The sequence below is a fragment of the Prionailurus bengalensis genome, chromosome B2 (assembly GCF_016509475.1).
Source record: "Prionailurus bengalensis isolate Pbe53 chromosome B2, Fcat_Pben_1.1_paternal_pri, whole genome shotgun sequence".
Classification (NCBI taxonomy): Eukaryota; Metazoa; Chordata; class Mammalia; order Carnivora; family Felidae; genus Prionailurus; species Prionailurus bengalensis.
This window is the reverse complement of record NC_057349.1, coordinates 79844328-79864156: the sequence shown is the minus strand read 5'-3', so window position 1 is coordinate 79864156 and position 19829 is coordinate 79844328. Positions and strand designations below refer to the sequence as shown.

Genomic DNA, 19829 nt, shown 5'->3' with positions numbered 1-19829 from the left:
AGCTTCCTAATAATCCCAGGGATCAGTTGAAACAAAAATACCTTGCCTAAGCTCCCAGCTGCCTGATTCATTAGTGCATCCTGGTTAGAGGAAACTCCAAAGACCTGGGGTGTCTCCTCCATTTGTTAGGAGATATGCTGCAATGCAGGTTTTTTTAATATTTAGTTTTTAAGAAATTGTGGTAAAATACATATAACATAAAATTGACTATGTTAACCATTTGTAACTGTACAGGTCAGTGGCATCGTTATCCAACCATCACCCCCACCCATCTCCAGAATGTTTTCATCTTCCCAAACTGAAACCCTGTCCCCATTAAAAAGTTAACTCCAGCTCTTTCCTTTTTCCCCAGCCCCTGGCAACCACCATTCTATTTTCTGTCTCTAGGAATCTGACCACTCTCGGTACCTCGTGTAGGTGGAATCATACCGTTTTTGACTGGCTTTTGTGACTGGCTTATTTTGTTTATTTTTATTTACTTATTTATTTTTGTTATAGCACAATTTGTATATTTCAAGAAGACAAAAAATTAGTATTGTGTACAGTATCTTAAGATAAATTGCCTTTGAATGGGAGCTTCCTTCCCAGTACTTTGAGGTCTACAAGGCACATCTAGAAAATTTACTTCTGTGGAAACTGAGGACTGCTTAAATTGAATGGCAGGGAGGGAGAGGGCCTGTGGTTTTTCTTTTTGATTAATTGCTGTAACACTGTCCTTTGGGCGACTGAGGGAGTCTCATGTTTTCTTTAGACATCATTAGGCCCCAGAGCTCTTGCAGGACAACTTTGACGCCGTATGAATTCTGCCATCTTGCCAGCACTGATGAGAATGACGGTAGTGAGTTCTCACTCAGGTTTGTGCAGCTTTAAAAGAATGCAGTTGAGGAGAGAGTCATCATCAATCTGGCTTATTTCTTTTAACATAATGTCCTCAAGCTTCACCCATGTTGTAACATAGATCAGCATTCCCTTCCTTTTTAATAATATTCCACAGAATGCATAGATCACGTTTGGTTTATCCGTTCATCTGTTAGTGGACATTGGGTTGTTTCCACCCTTTGGAAATTATGAATTATGCTTCCATGAACATAGGTGTACAGATACCTGTTTGAGATCCTGATTTTAATTCTTTGGGGTATATTCAGAAGTGGAATTGCTGGATCATAGGGTAGTTCAGTTTAATTTTTTGAGGAGCCTCCACACTTTCTTCTACAGCAGCTGTACTTTTTACATTCCCACTAGCACAATGTTGATATTTAATGCAAATTGTATACAGGGGAGGTATAGGAGGGATGGAGTGTCATCACCCTACTGTGGGTAGGAAAAGAAAAGCAGCTCAGGGGCTGAGGTGTGCTCTCCTTGCCCTGCCACATGCCGGCCTAGAATTCTGAGGAGTCTGACAGTTCTGAAGTTGGACTTAACCTTCAGGATTGTCGTGAAGGTGCATTTATCAAAGAGGTAGGATAGGCTATCTGTAATTTTGCAGTATCTTTGCTTGATTTATAACCTTCAGATATACATATGGCATATGGGTCTCTCGTTGTGCTCTTGCCTAGAGGTTGACCCGCAAATGTTGCTGCTGTCCATAGACGTCACCTCCTGGCACCTGGCACCAGGGAGGAGAGTGGGCCCAGAAGGGCAAACCTCGAGGTCAGCACTGGGTGGGTTGAGATTGAGTGACTCAGAGAGACCCGAAGACTGAACCCAGCCTTTGACCAGGGGCAGGTTGGGACACCATCTGGGCCAAAAGCACCTTCCCCATATCAGTTTCTAGAACAGAACACTTCCTGTGTTAAACCCACACAGCAAAGGGCTGAATTCAGCAGAGAAGGTATGCAGCATTGGCTCATATGTTTCCTTGAGGTAACTGCAAACCCAATGTGTCCAGCTTCACTTCATGAGCCTGCCGATTTTCTGTTAGCTTTTTCTTGGGCAACTTAGGCTGGAAGGTGTTGAGCTGGGCTGGGTTTGCCCTCCTTCTCCTCCAAGTCAACCAGCTTGAATCAATTCACCCATTAAACTCTCACTCATATCTGTCCCCTCCTTCCCCTCCCTCATCCCCTTACACCACCCATTCTCAATATGCTCTTGGGAGGTGAAAAAAGTCTCAGACGTTACAGTGGTTTGTGGCCCTCCAAAGCTCAGTCCTCCCTGACAAAGTCTTTTTCCTTAGTATTTTATTTAAATTAAAATTAATTAAAACCTTAAATTCCACTAGAATTTTCACTTTAGGGGGCAATAAAGGTGAGAAGTTTGGAAGCACTGCTTACAGCAACACCGTGGTTCCCACCCCACTCACGGCCAGGTTCACCTCCTGGAAACATCGCTTCCATGTGCTGCTCCCTCAGAAACTGCAGGCTCCCCATATTCTTCAAGAGGAAATGCAGCCCCTGCTTCTCCCTGCTGGGTCCTGAGACCTCCAGTCTTCTCCCTGCTACCCCTGACGAGGACTCTTCCCTGCTAGAACGCTTTCTGTCCCTGCACACCCATGCTTGTTTCTGCCTATGAGCATCTGTTCCCAACACCCCTGCTCCATGCTGCCCTGCTTCATCCATCTATCGAGAACCCACTTTAACTCCTCTCCTCTAACATGTGGCATCTCTCGGCTATTTTGAACTATATGACCTTCTGATTTGAAATAACTGCACAGATTCATTCTTTCCCTCACAAGACTGCCCCTCCACTTCAGGCACCAAATGCAAGTCATCCCCAAGTCACCTGCACTTGTCTGACTTGGCTACAAAATCAGGAGTTCCCACACCCCCTCCGCAGGCTTGGTAGTTTGCTATAATGGCTCATAGAGCTCAGGGGAATACTTTACTATTGTTGGTTCATTATAAAGTAGATTATAAAAGACACAGACGATCAGCCAGATGAAGAGGTAGGCACTATGAGAACTAGAGTCCTGAGCACGGGGGCCTCTGTCGCATGGAGTTGGGGTATGCCATCTTCCCTGCATGTGGATGTGTCTGCTATCCTGGAAACTCACTAAACCCTGTTGTTTAGGGTTTTATAGAGGTTCCATTCCATAGGCATAATTGATGAAGTCATTGGCTATTGGTGATTACCTCAGTCTCCAGTGCCCGCCTCTCCCCAGAGGTTGGAGGGTGGGGCTGGAACTTCCAACACCCTAATCACAAGGTTGGTTCCCCTGATAAGCAGCCCCCATCCTGAAGCTATGTAGGCATCCACCAAAAGTCTCCTCATTAGCATAAACTCAGAATGTTTGGTGGAGGTTTGTGATGAACAAAAAAGATGCTCTTCTCACCCCTATCATTCAGGAAATTACAGGGGTCTCAAGAGCTAGGAACCAGAGAAAAAGACCAAATATATATATTTCTTTTCATATCACAATATCACAATTTCTGTGTCACCTTGCAAGGTTACTGCCTACTTCTCTAGCTGCATTGTCTCTAATGCGATGCCTTCCTAAGGAACTTTCTAGGGTAATTCTGGTGCTTTTCACCTGGGATAATTTAGAACACCCCCATAGAAGATGCCCTCTGTGTTTGGGGCACCCAGATGTATGAGTGCCCCCATGGCTCTCTAAGTGCTTTACTCTGTGGCCTCATCCTTAGCAGGGATTCAACCCTGTACTTCCAAGCCCCAGGCGTCTGGCCACCAAGGCTTCAACTGCTACTCATCTGGCCATCGTGAGACCCATGGAGCCAGCTTAAAGCAAGGTCATGGCTCTATTTGAATCTGAGGCCTCCTTTTGAGTGCTCCTTGGACCTCCCTGGCTCTGCCTCTCCACTTTGCCATGCTGGGTGGGCTAGTGCTTCCCGATTACATCTGAGGTTGGGGAGTCGAAGTGAGGGACACGGCTGACTCTCTGGGGTGGGGCTCCTGCAGCCTTTTTCCTGGGAGCTCCTGCCCTTGGAGGAAACTCCTCTGATCCTTCCCTTAGTGCTCGTGGCCTTTCCCTTCTGGAACACAAACCCTAACTTGCCACCCACGCTGTGCTCCTACTCACTCCTTCCCCTGAAATTAATCTTCCCTTCCTGGTCTCTCCCTCACACAGCCCCTTCTCTACAATCCTGCTTGGGGCAATCTCACTGCTTCCCCTACTTGACCCCATCTGAGCCCAAGTGACTAACAAGGTCACCATGCTCTGAAAGGATAGGATGCTGGGCCCGGTAACAAGTCTGTTTGGGGATGTTAAATTTAGGAAATTGTTAGATATCCAGTGGAGACCTCTTTCAATCTTTAACAACAATCAGGCTATTGGAGTTTGGGTCAGAGATAGGGCCCAGGAGGGTGATGAGAGTCAGTCTTTCAGGGAAGAGTTGTTTGTGGGAGGGGCTTTGTTGCAGACACCGCAGAGGGAGGGGTTTCAACAAGGGGTGGGGCGTGGGGTGGTGGTCAGGAAGATTCCTCGATTTAGCAAGCATCCGGAGGGGAGGGCGGGAGACAAGTAGGAGGTGGAGACAGCTAGTGGAGATGGGGTAGCAGAAGAGTTTGACAACAAGAGGAAAGTGGCCACCAGGGCATGGGAAATTGTAAAATCTCACTTCTGGAAGTCTCCTTAAAGGTCAGTCGTGCAGCAGTCCTCAAACTTGAGAATGGATCAGCATCACCGCAGTGCTTACGGAGACCCAGCCTCCCAGCCCCCATACAGAGCCTCTGGCTCAGAACGCCTGTGGTAACACTTGAGAATTGTATTGCTAACAAGTGCCTGGTGAGGCTGATGTGGCTCATGAAGGAAGAGGCCCTGATCGAGTCCAGCCTAGATCCTAAAGTCCTAACACCAAAAATCCCGTTTTAACAAAATACCACAGATGGCTTAAAGAACAGAAATTTGTTTCTCACAGTTCTGGAGACTGGAAGTCTGAGATCAGGGTGCCGTCCGATGTGGTTCCTGATGAGCGTCCTCTTCCTGGTTTCCAGGTGCGGCCTTTTCACTGTGTCCTCACGAGGTTGAGGGAGAGAGAAGCAAACTCTCTGATCTCTTCTTACAAGGGCACTGCTCCTATTTGAGGAGATTCTACCCTCGGGTACTACTCACCTACCAAAGGCCCAGACCTCCTAACACCATCACATGGGGAACTAGGCTTCAACATGTGAATCTGGGGACATGAGGGGACACAAACATTCAGTCCACAGCAGCCACTTCCTTCCGTGGGGTCTCTGCCAACTCAGCACCTGCATAGGCCTTTTGAACCTTTCTTAGTGATGAATAGCTGAGAGGTTTCCCAAAATTGTTAAGCACAGGACCTGCAGCAAAGGGCAAGGCTGCTCACAGGCAAACTTGTTTTCACAAAGAATAGGTGATCAAGGCTGTTTCCTTGGTGAGTCAGCGGTGGAAGGGGAACCCTGTACTTACTGAGGTGTTCCACGAACACGTTCTTCATCGTTTACACAGGGGCAGCTGTGCCTATTCCAGATTCTCCCCCGTCCACTAGGACACTCTCTTGGTCTCTACAAAAATATTTTCTTGAGGTAAGCATCGTGGTAGTGTTCTGTAGGTTCTTTAGCAAATTACCACAAATTTAGAGACTTAACACAGATTCGGACACCTGGGAGGCTCAGCCAGTTAAGTATCTGACTTCGGCTCAGGTCATGGTTTTGCCGTTAGTGAGTTCGAGCCTTGCATCAGGCTCTGCGCTGACAGCTTAGAGCCTGGAGCCTGTTTCAGATTCTGTGTCTCCCTCTCTCTCTGCCCCTCCCCCCACTTGTGTTCTGTCTCTGTCTCTCTTAAAAATAAATAAACATTAAAAAAAATTTTGGGGGGCACCTGGGTGGCTCAGTCGGTTGAGCGTCCAACTTTGGCTCAGGTCACGATCTCACAGTTCGTGGGTTAGAGCCCCACATCTGGCTCTGTGCTGACAGCTCAGAGCTGAGAGCCTGCTTTGGATTCTGTCCCCCTCTCTTTCTCTGTCCCTCCCTGCCTGCACTCTGTCTCTCAAAAATAAACAAACATTAAAAAAATTAAAAAAAATTTTTTAAACCACACAGATTTATTATCTTACAGTTCTGTTGTTCAGAAGTCCTAAATGGGTCACACTTGGCTAAAATTAAGGTGTCAGCAGGGCTGTGCTCCTTCCTGGAGGTTTCAGAAAGAATCTGTTTTCTTGCCCTTTCTGACTTGGCTGCCCAGATTCCTTGGCTCCTGGCTTTTTTCTTCTGTCTTTAAAGCCAGCAACAGCTGGGTAAGTTCTTCAAACGTTGCATCACTCTGACCTCTTCCCTTTCTTCTACATTTAAGGACCCTTGTGACTACATTGGGTCCATCTGGATAATTAAGGCTGCTCTCCCTATTTTAAGGGCAGCTGAATAGCAACCTTAATTCTATCTGGAACCTAAATTCCCCTTTGCCATGGTGCCTAACATTCACAAGTTCTGAGGATTAGGATATAAGCAACTCTGGGGGGCCTATCACAAATATATATAAGGTGAATCTTTACATGTGTAAACAATTATCCTTGAAAACACTACGCAGCTTCTCAGAAGTCTGCCTCATATCTCCTCCCAGCTGGTGTCTCCCGAGGGTAACCATTATGCTGCCTTCTATCTCCATGAATTAGTTTTGCTCATTCTTGAGCTTCATATAGAGGGAATCATACAGTGTATGAAGTGACTGTGTTCCTCTTGGAACAGTATGACCATTAGAGAGGTGGTTTTTGTTTTAGTTTTTTTTTTTTTTAATCATTTTAAGTGCCAGTCTGTCTTTCCGAGGCTTCTATACATAGGACCTTGCCTGACACAATAATGCTGCCATTCAGAAAATCTCTTCCGTGTGAAAACCCTTCAAGTCATTGAAGACTGTCCAATGTTTTTAAATTTTGCAAGATCAATATCCCATGTCCTCCGATAGCTCCTGACATGGTGTCATCGCAAAGTGCTCCCTACCCCCACCCACTTCAATAATGAGGTGCTATTCTATGCTATTCACAGGGGTGTTCCTGGTTCCAGATGCAATCCTCCCTCAGATGTGATTGGGTCACACATAGCCAGGGAATCAACCTTCTGCTGCTCCAGATGTCTATGAAAACCTTTTGTGTGTCCTTCCAAATTCTTTTATGCATATGCGAGTAAATATGCACATGGTCTCTCCCCACCCCATCTTTTGGACAATTGTTAGTTGCTCTACATACTCTTCTGCACTTGATTTTTCTTTCTGACTCAGCAATATATTTTGGGAATCTCTCCCTATTAGTTCACAAATAACTTCTTCATCTTTTTAATGGTTACTTATTATTCCATGGTATGGATCTACCATACTTCATTTGATCAATGTCTGATTGAAAAATATGTGAGTTGTTTCCAGAATTTCACTATCACAAATCGTATGTACAAATGTCATTTTGTAATTTTGGCAATCACGGGATTATCTAAGTAGATACAGAAAAGCTCTTGATAAAGAAGAACACCTGTTGATGCTAAGAATTCTTAGCAAACTAAGATCTGACAACAGATGAGAAGAAATGAAATCCAGTAGAAAAACAGATGACAAGCAATTCATAGAAGATGAAATTCTGAAGCTACAAGCGTTTAAAGGTGCTCAAACATATTGGTGATTGGAGAAATAGAAATTAAAACAACACTGAGAAAGAATTTTATACCCATCAGATTGGCAAACCTTAGAAAGTTGGATCATGACAAGTGTTGGCAGCCACTGGGCATAAGAGAACCCTCCTTTGCTGTCAGTGAGTGTGACCATGGTGTGTAACACACTGGTCAGCTTTCTACCACAGTCACCCAAGAGACTGGCAGCCTGAGACAAGGACACGGAGCCTCTGTAAGACAAGGGGGATACGGGGTTTATTATAGGACCAGCACAGACTTTAGATCTGGACACAGAGGTCACCAGGTGGGAGAGTTTTGCTACTGGAGGCCAAAGGCAGGACCACAGATTTACCAAAAGACCCATGGAGTCTGTTGCATCTCGGCAAACACCAGTCCAGGGGTTGATTGGGCCAAGCACTTCATGGCAGAGGCCAGCCAGCATGGACGCAAGGGCCCTTTTCTCCTCCATGATGCAAGGTCAACTAAGGTGAGAAGAAATTAGAAACAGGACTAGATTGAGCTGCTGTTAGTTGGTAATTGAAAATTTTTCACACTCTGACGCATGATCTTTTTTGCGAGAAATGTCGAAAAGCTGCCTTTTTTCCCCCCACATTTGAGAAGTGTGAGTTAATTATCCACCTTGCTCCCCTGTACCCCCTGACACTGTACATGCAACCTGAAACATCCTTCTTCCCTTCGCTACCTGTTAGAAGTAACAAAGCCCAGCCCAAACGCTGTCCCTATGGTGACACTCTCTCCAGTGCCTCAGAATTAATCAAAAGCTGTCTCTTTTGTGAAATTTTCTACAGTGTCTTTGGTTAGAATTAATTGAGCGTTGCTCCTATTATCACAGAGCTCATTGTCCCTCTTAGTGGATTTCAGTCTCCTGGAGGAAGGAACCGTGTCTTCTTGATCTCCACATTCCCAGCTGTGTGGTCTGGGAGACACAGACAGTGTGGGTTGGAATGAATGAACCAGTCAGTCAGGGAAGGTGAGGTGAACCAGGAAACACTGCACACTGGAAGGTCTTATTGAGAGTCAGCTGCAATGCTGATCTCTGAAAGACTGTGACACCTAAAATACCAAAGTAACGGGGCACCTGGGTGGCTCAGTTGGTTAAGCATCTGACTTTGGCTCAGGTCATGATCTCACAGTTTGTGAGTTCGAGCCCCATGTCAGGCTCTGTGCTGACAGCTCAGAGCCTGGAGCCTGCTTCCAATTCTGTGTCTCCCCTTTCTCTCCCCCTCCCCCGTTTACACTGTCTCCCTCGCAAAAATAAATAAACAAAAAAAGTTTAAAAAGAATAAGATAAAATACTAAAGTAAGAAGAATGCTGAAGTGACCCGCACTAAGGTCTTGTTTATTTGTTTGTTTGTTTCAATTAATTTTACTACACGCCTGAGATTTCATTATAAAAAGAGGCTTTGAAAAGACTTTGAAAAGACAGTATCTTTGAAAAGATACTGCCAGATGACAGAAGACATAGACATTTCTCCAAAGAAGACACCCGGATGGCCTGCAGACACATGGAAACATACTCAACGTCACTCATCCTCAGGGAAATGCAAATCAAAACCACAATGAGATACTACCTCACACCTGTTAGAATGACTAAAATCAAAACCAGAAGAAACAACAGGTGTTGTTGAGGATGTGGAGAAAAAGGAACCCTTAGGCACAGTTGGTGGGAATGTAAACTGTGGAAAATACTACAGAGGTTCTTAAAAAAATTAAAAATAGAACTACCATATGATCCAGTAATTCCACTACTAGGTGTTTATCCAAAGAAAGTGAAAATACTAATTCAAAAAGATAAATGTACCCCTATGTTTACTGCAGCATTATTTACAATAACCAAATTATGGAAGCAGCCCAAATGTCCGTCAATAGAGGAATGGATAAAGAAGTGGTGTGTGTGTGTGTGTGTGTGTGTGTGTGTGTGTGTGTAGTGGAATATTATTCAGCCATAAAAAAGAACGAAATTTTGCCAATTACAACAACATGGATGGAACTAGAGAGTATAATGCTAAGTGAAATAAATCAGTCAGAGAAAGACAAATACCATATGCTTTTACTCAGATATGGAATTAAAAAAACAAATGGAAAAAGGAGACAAAAAAACCCCAGACTCTTAACTATAGAGAACAAAGAGATGGTTACCAGAGGGGAGGTGAGTGGGGGATGGGTGAAATAGGTGAAGGGGATTAAGAGTACATGTATCATGATGAGCATTGAGTCATGTATGGAAGTGTAGAATCACTATATTGTACCCCTGAAACTAATAGTACATTGTATGTTAACTACACTGGAATTAATTTTTTTTTTTCAACGTTTATTTATTTTTGGGACAGAGAGAGACAGAGCATGAATGGGGGAGGGGCAGAGAGAGAGGGAGACACAGAATCGGAAACAGGCTCCAGGCTCTGAGCCATCAGCCCAGAGCCTGACGCGGGGCTCGAACTCACGGACCGCGAGATCGTGACCTGGCTGAAGTCGGACGCTTAACCGACTGCGCCACCCAGGCGCCCCTAACTACACTGGAATTAAAAAATTAATTAATTTAAAAAAGATACTGCCACATGAGCCGGATTAATTCAATGACCACAGTATTTCTTTGGACAAACCCTTGACGTGTCTTTTCCCTCCCTTTAATGTGGCAAGTTTTAACTCCTTAGTACCTGGGAGCACGCGTTGCTAATAACTGACAGCCCTTCTTCAAGTGTGGCCCACAGAGATTTTTCTGTTGTTGGGTTTCCCCATTTTGTCCTGTGGTACAGTCTGGAGCAGTTTATTTCTGCTCACACTGCTGAAGGTGAGTGAAGCCACACTTCACCTGTGGCTAGGGCTGGGTGATAGTCCAGGACCCGAGTTTGGCCGTTTGGAGTCCAGGGTCAGTGGGCAGTGACACTGGTGTGGCAGGCAGAACACCATGGGTACCTGCGATTTCCTTGCAGAACTGGGTCTACAGTGTGGCCCCTCAGTGACTAGAAACCAGGGCTAAGAGGTTGGCAGTCATTCCTTCCCCCAACGTGTATTAAGCCCTCCTCAGGCCAGGCTCTCTGTTCTGTGAGTGCTGAGGGAAATACAATGAGTAAGTTTCAGGCTCTACCCTCTGGGTAAATGAGATAGGCCACAATAATAATGGCAATGATGATATAACTAATTATAGAACATCTTATATGCCAAACCCTTACATGGGCTTTACATGGATTAACACATTCAATCCTCATGACAACTGTATGAAGCTGGTATATAATTACACCTATTTACAGATAAGGAAACCGAGGCACGGAGAAATTATGTATGCCCAAGGTCACACTGCTGGTGGATGATGGGACCAAAATCCAACTCCTGGCTACCACAGTAGGTTTATTTTTTGACTCTTTTGAATCACAGAGTCCTTCGAAAATCTGTTTGTTTCCCTGAATAATGATAATCTCTGTTACATGGGCGTGCATGCACACACACACACACACATGCTTACTTTTTATGTAATTTCAGAAGGTTCGCAGAAGGCTTGCCCCTGTCCCTAGGGGCTCCATGAGCTCAGGATAACTACCCCTGCCTGCCTTGCACAGATGATCTCCACATGAGGGCATTGGTGGAGAGTGACAAATCACAGACATGACAAAGCAGTCAGGGGCAGCTGGAAGGTGGCACGAAGGGTACCGAGGGAGGGCTGAGGAGGGAATGCAAGGCCAGGTGGGGCACCAGAGGAACAGAGAAATGGCCCTCGATCCTCTCCGGAGCCTGTTCTCTCTTCTGGTTCCCATGAGGGCAAGGTGGCTTTCTCGGGCTTGTCTTCCACTTTCTGATTTTGATCATTCATTCCTATAGCAGAGGCTCCTCCACCCACTGACAAACTGGTTGGGGAAGATAGGAGTGGGGGGACTCAGGGACCTGCCTCCTTAATCCGGGTTGGCAAATGACCCCTCTCTTCTCCACCTGTGGGACCACAGAACCTGCAACATCCTCCCTTCCTCTTCTTCCTTCTACACTTTCAGAGGAACCTCATGCCATTGACTTCAGGTCTTGTTATCTATTAATATGATCACTGCCCCACCCTACTCTAATGTGTGGGGGTGAGGGTGCAGAGTTTGGAGGCTGGCAAAGCAGAAAGACAACCCTCCTCCCCAGTGGTTGATGGGGGGGTGGATGAGTGTTCTGGTAGGAAAAGAACAGGACACGGTGGGGTCCGGCAACCTCAATTAGGGGGTTGGGGAAATCTTTCTAGAAGAAAGGTGGGGTTTAAGTTGAGACTCCGATCAATTTGACTAGATTGAGTAGTAATACCTCATTGTGTTTCAAATGGAGTTATGTCTATTTTGTGTGTCTGTGATTTATTTCCTCTTTTTCGAAATGTTTGTTTGAAGTCTCGGCTGTTTTTGTATTGGGTTGTCTGACTTTTTCCTAATGGGACTCTTAAGAATTATTTATATATTCTGCATGCGAGCTTTTTGCCAGTGGTGGTTTTTGATAAATAGGAGTTCTTGATTTCTTCAGTGAAAAATTTTTTATTGGATTGTAACATATATACAGAAAAGTACACAGATCATAAGCGTACAGCTTAGCGAATTATCTAAAAGTGAACATTTTCTTGTAATGAGCATCTAGATCAAGAAACAGTATTTCCAGAAGTCTCCTCTCCCTATAATTATCCTTCCACCATGGGCAACCATTATCCTGACTTCTAATGCCAAATATTCGTTTTGCCAGATAATCTTAATTTCAGTGTAAATCTATTGATCTTTTCTTATGGTTAGTGTTTTTTGTGTCTCGATAAGTATATTGCTATCCTGAGATAAGAATATATTCCCCTTGATTACCTTCTGGAGCTTTGTTGTTTTGCTTTTCACATCTGGATCTATAATCCACTTGGAGTTATTTTGCATATTGCATGATTTGCATATGTATTTCCAATTGTCCCCGCATTGGTTATTAAAGATATATTCCTTCTCCAATCACCTGCAGTGATATCTTTATAATAAATTAATGTTCTCAGGCGCCTGTGTGGCTCAGTCAGTTGAGCGTGCAATTCTTGATTTCGGCTCAGATCATGATCTCATGGTCGTGGGACTGAGCCCTGTTTCAGACTCTGCACTGAGTGTGGAGCCTGCTTGAGATTCTCTCTCTCTCCCTCTGCCTCTCTCCCCCACTTGCGCTCTCTTTCTCTCTCTCTCAAAAACAAAAATAATAAGTCAATGTCCTCAAATGTGTATTTCTACTTCTGGACTCTCCTTTCTGTTCCATTTTGTCAACTGGCTCATTTTTATGCCAGTTCTTTACTTCCTCTTTACTGTGGTTCTGTAATAAATCAGGATACCTGCTGAAGCACATCCTCCCACCCTGTTTTTCTTCAAGAAAGGCTGCTTTGAATTTCCTGATAATCATTTTGTCAAGCTCCATAAGAAAATCTAATGAAATCTAGATTAGAATTGCATTGAGTCTGTAGATCAATATGGGATAATTAATATTTTTACAATATTGAAACTTCCAACCCAGAACCATGATCTATTTTTCCATCTACTTATGTCTTTTAATTTCTCTCTATTATATCTCATTGTTTACTTCATAGAGGACATTCAGATATTTTGCTAGATTTTTCTCTAGGTACTTATTCCTAGGTATTTTTGATGCAATTGTTAAAGGCACTTTTGCAAATTTCCTTTTCTAACTTTGACTTTTGTATATTGACTCTGTATTCAACATCCTTATTAAAGTCTCTTATTAATTCTAATAACTTACCTGCTAATTTAAAAAATTATATGTCCAATCTTATACAAATAATGGCACTTTTGTTTCTTTTTTTTCCAGTCCTCATAACTTTTTCTCATTTCTTGCCTTATTGTGCTGTCTAGTCCTTTCCATACAATATTGAATAGAAGTGGCATTTATATTCTCATCCCATTCTCAATATTAAAGGAAAACTTACAACACTTTACCATTAAATATGATATTTATTGTAGCTATTTTTTGGTAGTTATCTCTTTTCAGATTCAGGAAGTTCCCTTCTATTCCTATGCTTAAAAAAATCATAAATGGGCACTGATTTTGGCAAAGGCTTTTTCTATTAATATGAAGGATTATATTGATTGATTCTATTTTTGTAGTTTACAGTTTTAAGAAGAATTTCCCAATCTTAATTTTTTAATCTATTTCACTTAGTATACTAAGATATTTTTTTAATTGTATTTTTTTAGAGTTTATTTATTTTTAAGAGAGAGAGAAAGGGAGAGAGAGAGAGACAGACAGACAGACAGACAGACAGAGAGAGAGAGTGGGGGAGGGACGGGGAGAGAGAGGGAGACACAGAATCTGAAGCAGACTCCGGGCTCTGAGCTGTCAGCACAGAGCCTGATGCAGGGCTTGAACTCAGGAATGGCAAGGTCATGACCTAGGCCAAAGTTGGATGTTTAAACAACTGAGCCACCCAGGTGCCCCCACACTAAGATATTTTAAAGTTGATGCGATTTCAATATCTAAAGCCCCTTTTTCCTATTCTCAATTTTTTTCTGCTGGTTATTGTGTATGTCTTATTGTGTGCCTGGTTATTTTTATTATGAACTATATATCATATTTATGATATTTTTAATAGATATAATTGAAGATAACACCTGGGATGGTGTTATCTTCCTCCAGAGTGGATTTCTGTTTATTAATACCAGATGCCTGGCAGCACGAATACTCTGTGCTGCCTGAGGCCACTACCACTCCAGATAACTTCAACCTACTGACAGAGTAGGGACTGATGTGATTTGAAGCTGAGCTACATATCCCGCAAGGGCCTATCTACCTTCACTGTTAAGGTATACTTTTGGAGATCCTAAGGTGGAGCAGCCTGCTTGGTGGGCCCTGGATTCTAATCCCAGCCCCAAAGCTTCCTGAAACCATCAAAAGCATCCTTCAGCTTCTCAGTTGCCTTCCTCAGCTAGCAGATGCCCCCAGGAGAAGTGGATCCAAACATTGAACATCCCTCCTTGGGACTCTGGTTCCTTCTCACATCCTCATCTAGGTTTATTTTGTTAGTATCAAAGTCTTCAGAAATAAATTTTTATATTTGGTCCAGCTTTTTAGTTTTCAGTAGAAATGTTAGTGTGAATTATTTAGCTTGCTAGTATTCAACGTTGGAAGACTTTGATTGATTTTCCAGTGTGAAAACAACCTTGCATTCCTGGAATAAACCTGATGTAGAAGTGATTTATCTTTTTTTGTTTTTCTTTTTTTTTAATATATAGCTGGGTGTGATTTGTTACTATATTGTTTAGGAGCTTTGATTCTATGTTCACGAGTGACACTGACTGGTAGTTTTGCTATCTAGTGCAGTCCTTGTTCTGACTTCATAAAATAACTTGACATCTTTTCACATGGATTTTGATTTTCTAAATATTCTTTTTATATTTTCTGGAAGAGCTTATGTAAGATTGTGCTCTTTCCTCCTAAAACTTTGCTAGAATTTACTGGTGAAGTCATCTGGACCTATCATTTTCTTTGTGGGAAAATTTAAAGACTCCGTTTTTAAAATAGTTAAAGGACTTTTCAGGTTTTTGTATTTCTCTTTTTATCAGTGTTGGTCGGTATATTGTATATGCTTGGGGATTAGATAATTTCATCTAAATTTTATTTATTTATTTATTTATTTATTTATTTATTTATTTAATGTTAGTTAGTTACCTGTCTGTCTGTTTTTGGAGGGAGGAAGGGCAGAGGGAGATGGGGAGAGAGAATCTTAAGCAGGCTCCTTGTCCAGCTTGGAGCTTGATGCAATGCAGGGCTCAATCTCATGACCATGAGATCATGACCTGAGCTAAAATCAAGAGTCAAGAGTCGGACACTTGACTGGGCCTCCCAGGAGTCCCTCATCTAAATTTTAAAAGTTATTGGCAAAAAGTTGCTCAGGATAACTTCTTTAATTTTTTTTCATGTTTGTAGCATATACAATGATGCCTTTTTTGTTCCTGATAGTGGCTATTTTTGCTTTCCTTTTTGCAAGACCAATCTTTTTAGAATTTTATCAGTTTTACCAGTCCTTTCAAAGAATCAATATTTGGCTTTTAACAGTATCCTTTCAATTGTGTGTTTGTTTTCTATTTCAATACTTCCTGTTTTTACTTTTATTATTTCCTTTTATCTACTTAAATTGCTTTTCTTTTCCTAAGTTTTAAAGATGGATGCTTAAAAAAATAAATAAATAAAAATGGATGCTTAGCTCATTGAATTTAAGCATTTCTTCTTTTCTGAGATGGTAGTTAAAGTTATACATTTTCCTGTAAAAAACACTTAGCTTGCATTCCATGAGTTTTGATGTGTAGTACTTTTTGATCATTTTGTTAAAATTTTCATTATGATGTCTGCACTGACCCATCAGTTTTTCCAGAAGTATATTGCTTAATTTTCAAATGTATGGAGATCTTCTAGCTATATTTTTGTTATTAATTTCTAGCGTTCATTGAGTTCATAGTTTATATAAATTCTAACCCTTTAAAAGTTGTCAGAATTGCTCTTTGGAACTGTATATAGTAAATTTTTGTAAGTGTTCACTGAGTGCTTCAAATTAATGTTTATTATATAGTTTTTGCATTCATTGTCCTATATATGTCCATTATGCCAAGTTTGTTAAATGTTTTAATCTTATGTGCTCTTACTGGGATGTTTTTGGTCTACCTGTTTTATAAATTCTGAAAGAGATGTATTAAAATCTCCCACTATAAATGTAAATTTTTCTGTTTCTCCTTCAATTATGTCTACTTTTGTTTTTGCATTCTGAAGTTATATCAGTAAATGCACACAAATTTATATGTATATTTTGTTGGTGAATTGAGTCATTTATTATTACTAAATGCGCCTCTTTATTTATCTCTTTGTCTACTTTATTGATATAATATAGCTACACTCATTTTCTTTTGGTTAGTATTTGAATGTTTTATCTTTTGCATTTCATGTTCTACTTTTCTGTATCTTATATTTTCAGTGTGTCTTTTTAAATAGCATAAAGTTGGGTTTTGTTTCTTGATCCCATCTGACAAACTTTAGCATTTCTGAATTATAAAGTTGGACAATGTTTGTTTGTTCAATGGAGCATTTAGTCCATTTTTATTTATGAATAACTTATACGCTGGCTTTAAAACTATCATCCTACTATGTCTTTTTTATTGTCCAACCAATTCTATGTTCTTTCTTTTTCCTTTCTGTTTTTTTGTGGATTGATTACTTTTGGTTATTCCTATTTTGGCTTTCCTATTTTAGTTTTGAACATGCGTACTCTTACTATTTGTCAGTGGCTTCCCAGAAAACAACAGGAACTCTTGGCTTATCATACTAGTATGTTAATTAGCTACTTTTACTGTTCTCCCAGACAATGCAAAGACCTTATCACTTTTACTCCATTTATTCCCTTTCTCACTTAAATGTTATTTTTGCTTGCATTTCTGTTTAGCTTTTTCATTTCCACAATACGTTATTAATATTGTCTTATGGGGCACCTGGGTGGCTCAGTTGGTTAAGCATTCAATTTCGGCTCAGGTCATGATCTCAAGGTTTACTAGTTCAAGCCCTGCCTTGGGCTCTGTGATGACAGCTCAGAGCCTGGAGTCTGCTTCGAATTCTATGTCTCCCTCTCTCTCTGTCCCTCCCTCGTTCATGCTTTGTCTGTCTCTCTCTCAAAAATAAATAAACATTAAAAATTTTTTAAATAAAATTCAAAATAAAATAAAGTATTGTCTTACATAGTCAGTGTTTACTTAGAATTGTGCATATGTTTACCATTTTTGTTGTTCTTTATTCATTTTTGCATCCCCAGCTTTCCCTCTGGGATCAAATTCCTTCAGCTTGAAAAACCTCTTCATTTAGGGCAGGACACATGTTGGCAAATTCTCTGTTTTAGTTTGTCTGAAAATTCTGTCTCATATTTATTATTGGAGTCAGTGGGGAAGAAATGACATATATTTTAATTTCAAAAATGGATAAATTCCTAAGTGTGCTTTTTAGGACCATGTGAGGAGAAATGATAGGAAGGCTAAGAACTGAGAAAATGCTTGACTACACAGGTATCTCCCTTACACTGCCTTGCATTTGTCACCTCATTGGCTATACTGCATGAAATCCCACTGGTGACTTCTATTTAGCTTACCAGATCCCTCTCTTAAAGCAGCAAAATCCGTAGCAGTGTGAAGAGGCCAAAGCATGAATGCCTACTTAGTTTAACTAGGCTTTTCTGTCTATGGGACCCAGGCTTACTCAAAACATAAAATTGTTCACGGAAGGAGGAGAAAATCCAGTAATTTGGAAGAATTCTCCCAAAATCATGTTAGGAAGGGTCACAAAATAGACAGTTCAGGAGAGCCTGGAAACATTAGCCCTACTAGTGCACGTCAAAGGCAAAGGTCAACTCCATTGCACTCAGACCAAGGAGGACAGAGCTGTTGGTTCTGTTCAAACTTGAGATGTGAGTCCCTAGGAATATAGCTTTAGAGCCTCCTGAACACACAGATTGTTTACCTCCAATGACCCAGGTCTCCTGAGAACTTGACCTGCACTCCCACGTGGGCAGTACCTCCGGAGCGCTGACGTCATCCTCACAGGCATTATCACATTTCTCTTAGGGCAGCTGTGGAGAGCAGGGCAGGCCCTGAGAACAGAGAGACACAGTAACAGGCTCCAAGCAAGCTGATATATTTTATCTTGAAAATGTCCTTTGCCAAAACCAGCTCCTATTCATACACCGTGCCCATTATCTGAAAACCGGGCCACTGGGAAGTAGGTTCAAAGAGGGCGATGGCTATATTGTTTCTTTCCTTTGGCTCTTGGAATGACCTGATGTTGCAGATCCCGTGGCACCTTAGAGAAAGGGAGAGGGGGAAAGGAGAGCCGGTCAAGTACAGCACACATCCATGAGAGGCAGTGGTGCCAGGGTTAAGAGCTCAGACTCTGGTCTGTTTTAACATCTCTGGCAACAAAGGGTCCAGAGGATGAAGGAATTAACCAGCCCCACTTCCCCGATGGCAATGCTGGGGGCACATAGCCCCACGAAAGGGAGCAGGGTCTGGGTACTAGGAGAGGACCCTGGCCAGGCTGCCCGCAGACTCTCCCTCATGTTGCAAGCCCCCTGGGGGAGAAAGGCAGACCAGTCAGACCTAGGAGGGAGCCTCCTCCCCACACTGAACATTGCACTCTGGCACCTTCAAAGCACCCTGGAAGCCTAGAATAAAAAGAGAACACAGCTGTTAGAGCAGGGACGTCTCACGGGCCCTGACCTAAGCTCTCAGTTGAAAAATACGAGAAAATAAAAAGATCAGCTTACCCCCTGATTTATCCGAGAGGGAAAAAGTAAAAATAAAAAATAAAGCATTGTATTCATTTACTTTCATGTTTCAGAACATAGGAAATACCGATTAAATTCCACTAGTAATAAATAAAATTCTTCCATTCTATTAGACTCGGTCAAAAAAGAAATCTTCAATGGTGGGATTGCAAGTATTAGCAGGTGTACGGGGGACATTTGAGGGAGTTGGTGAGCCCATCCAATGCTCTAGGCTACCTCCATGAGGACCCTTGGCCCCCCAGTTTGGGCTAGAACTGAGGATTGAGCCTTCTGGTTCCTACTCCATGTCAGAGTCTCCCATCCTTTTTCCCAGCCCATGACCAAAGTCTTGGTGCCTTCCAGACCTTCCAGACCCTCTGGTCCCTCCCAGACCTTAGGTCTCTTCCTAAGACTCAGACTCCTCCAGCCACCCTAAGGTTCTCCCTGCTCAGACCACAGTGGGTCAGCGTGCCCTCGTCCTGCACCCCCTGGCCAGGGTTCACAGGCTCCAGGTGCCACCGGGCTGGCCTCATGCCCTCTGTCCACCTGCCACCTGACTCTCAGAGATGTTTTTTTGTCCATAACTATAATAGCATGTGTTAATATGCTTGATAAACACAGATTTTTGGCTTTTTCCATTCTAGATTTAAAAAATAGATTAAAATCTGGGGCACCTGGGTGGCTCAGTCGGTTAAGCATCCGACTTCGGCTCAGGTCGTGATCTCACGGTTTGTGAGCTTGAACCCCGCATCGGGCTCTGCCCCTGGAGCCTGCTTCAGATTCTGTGTCTCCTTCTCTCTCTGCCCCTTCCCCACTCATGCTCTGTCTCTCTCTCTGTCTCAAAAATAAACAAATGTAAAAAAAGTTTTTAAAAATCTTAAAATCTAAGAAACATTTTATGGAAGTATAACATACACACACAAAGTACACAGATTAAAGTGGGCAACCCACTAAGTTGTCACAACGTGAGTGTAACCATCATCCAGCCCAAGACATAGAACAGGAAGCCACAGATAAACCCACCGCT

The 19829-nt window shown here is 42.4% G+C and overlaps 1 protein-coding gene and 1 non-coding gene across 2 annotated transcripts in view; one reads left to right on the top strand and one right to left on the bottom strand.

The window, feature by feature from the left end:
• The window catches only part of GABRR2 (gamma-aminobutyric acid type A receptor subunit rho2), a 44890-nt gene that overhangs the window by 10390 nt on the left and 14671 nt on the right, over positions 1–19829 (top strand). The gene's annotated exons all lie outside the window — the stretch shown is intronic.
• LOC122490695 lies at positions 817–905 on the bottom strand. The gene has a single exon (XR_006299228.1). It is a non-coding gene; the product is annotated as a small nucleolar RNA SNORD116 (small nucleolar RNA).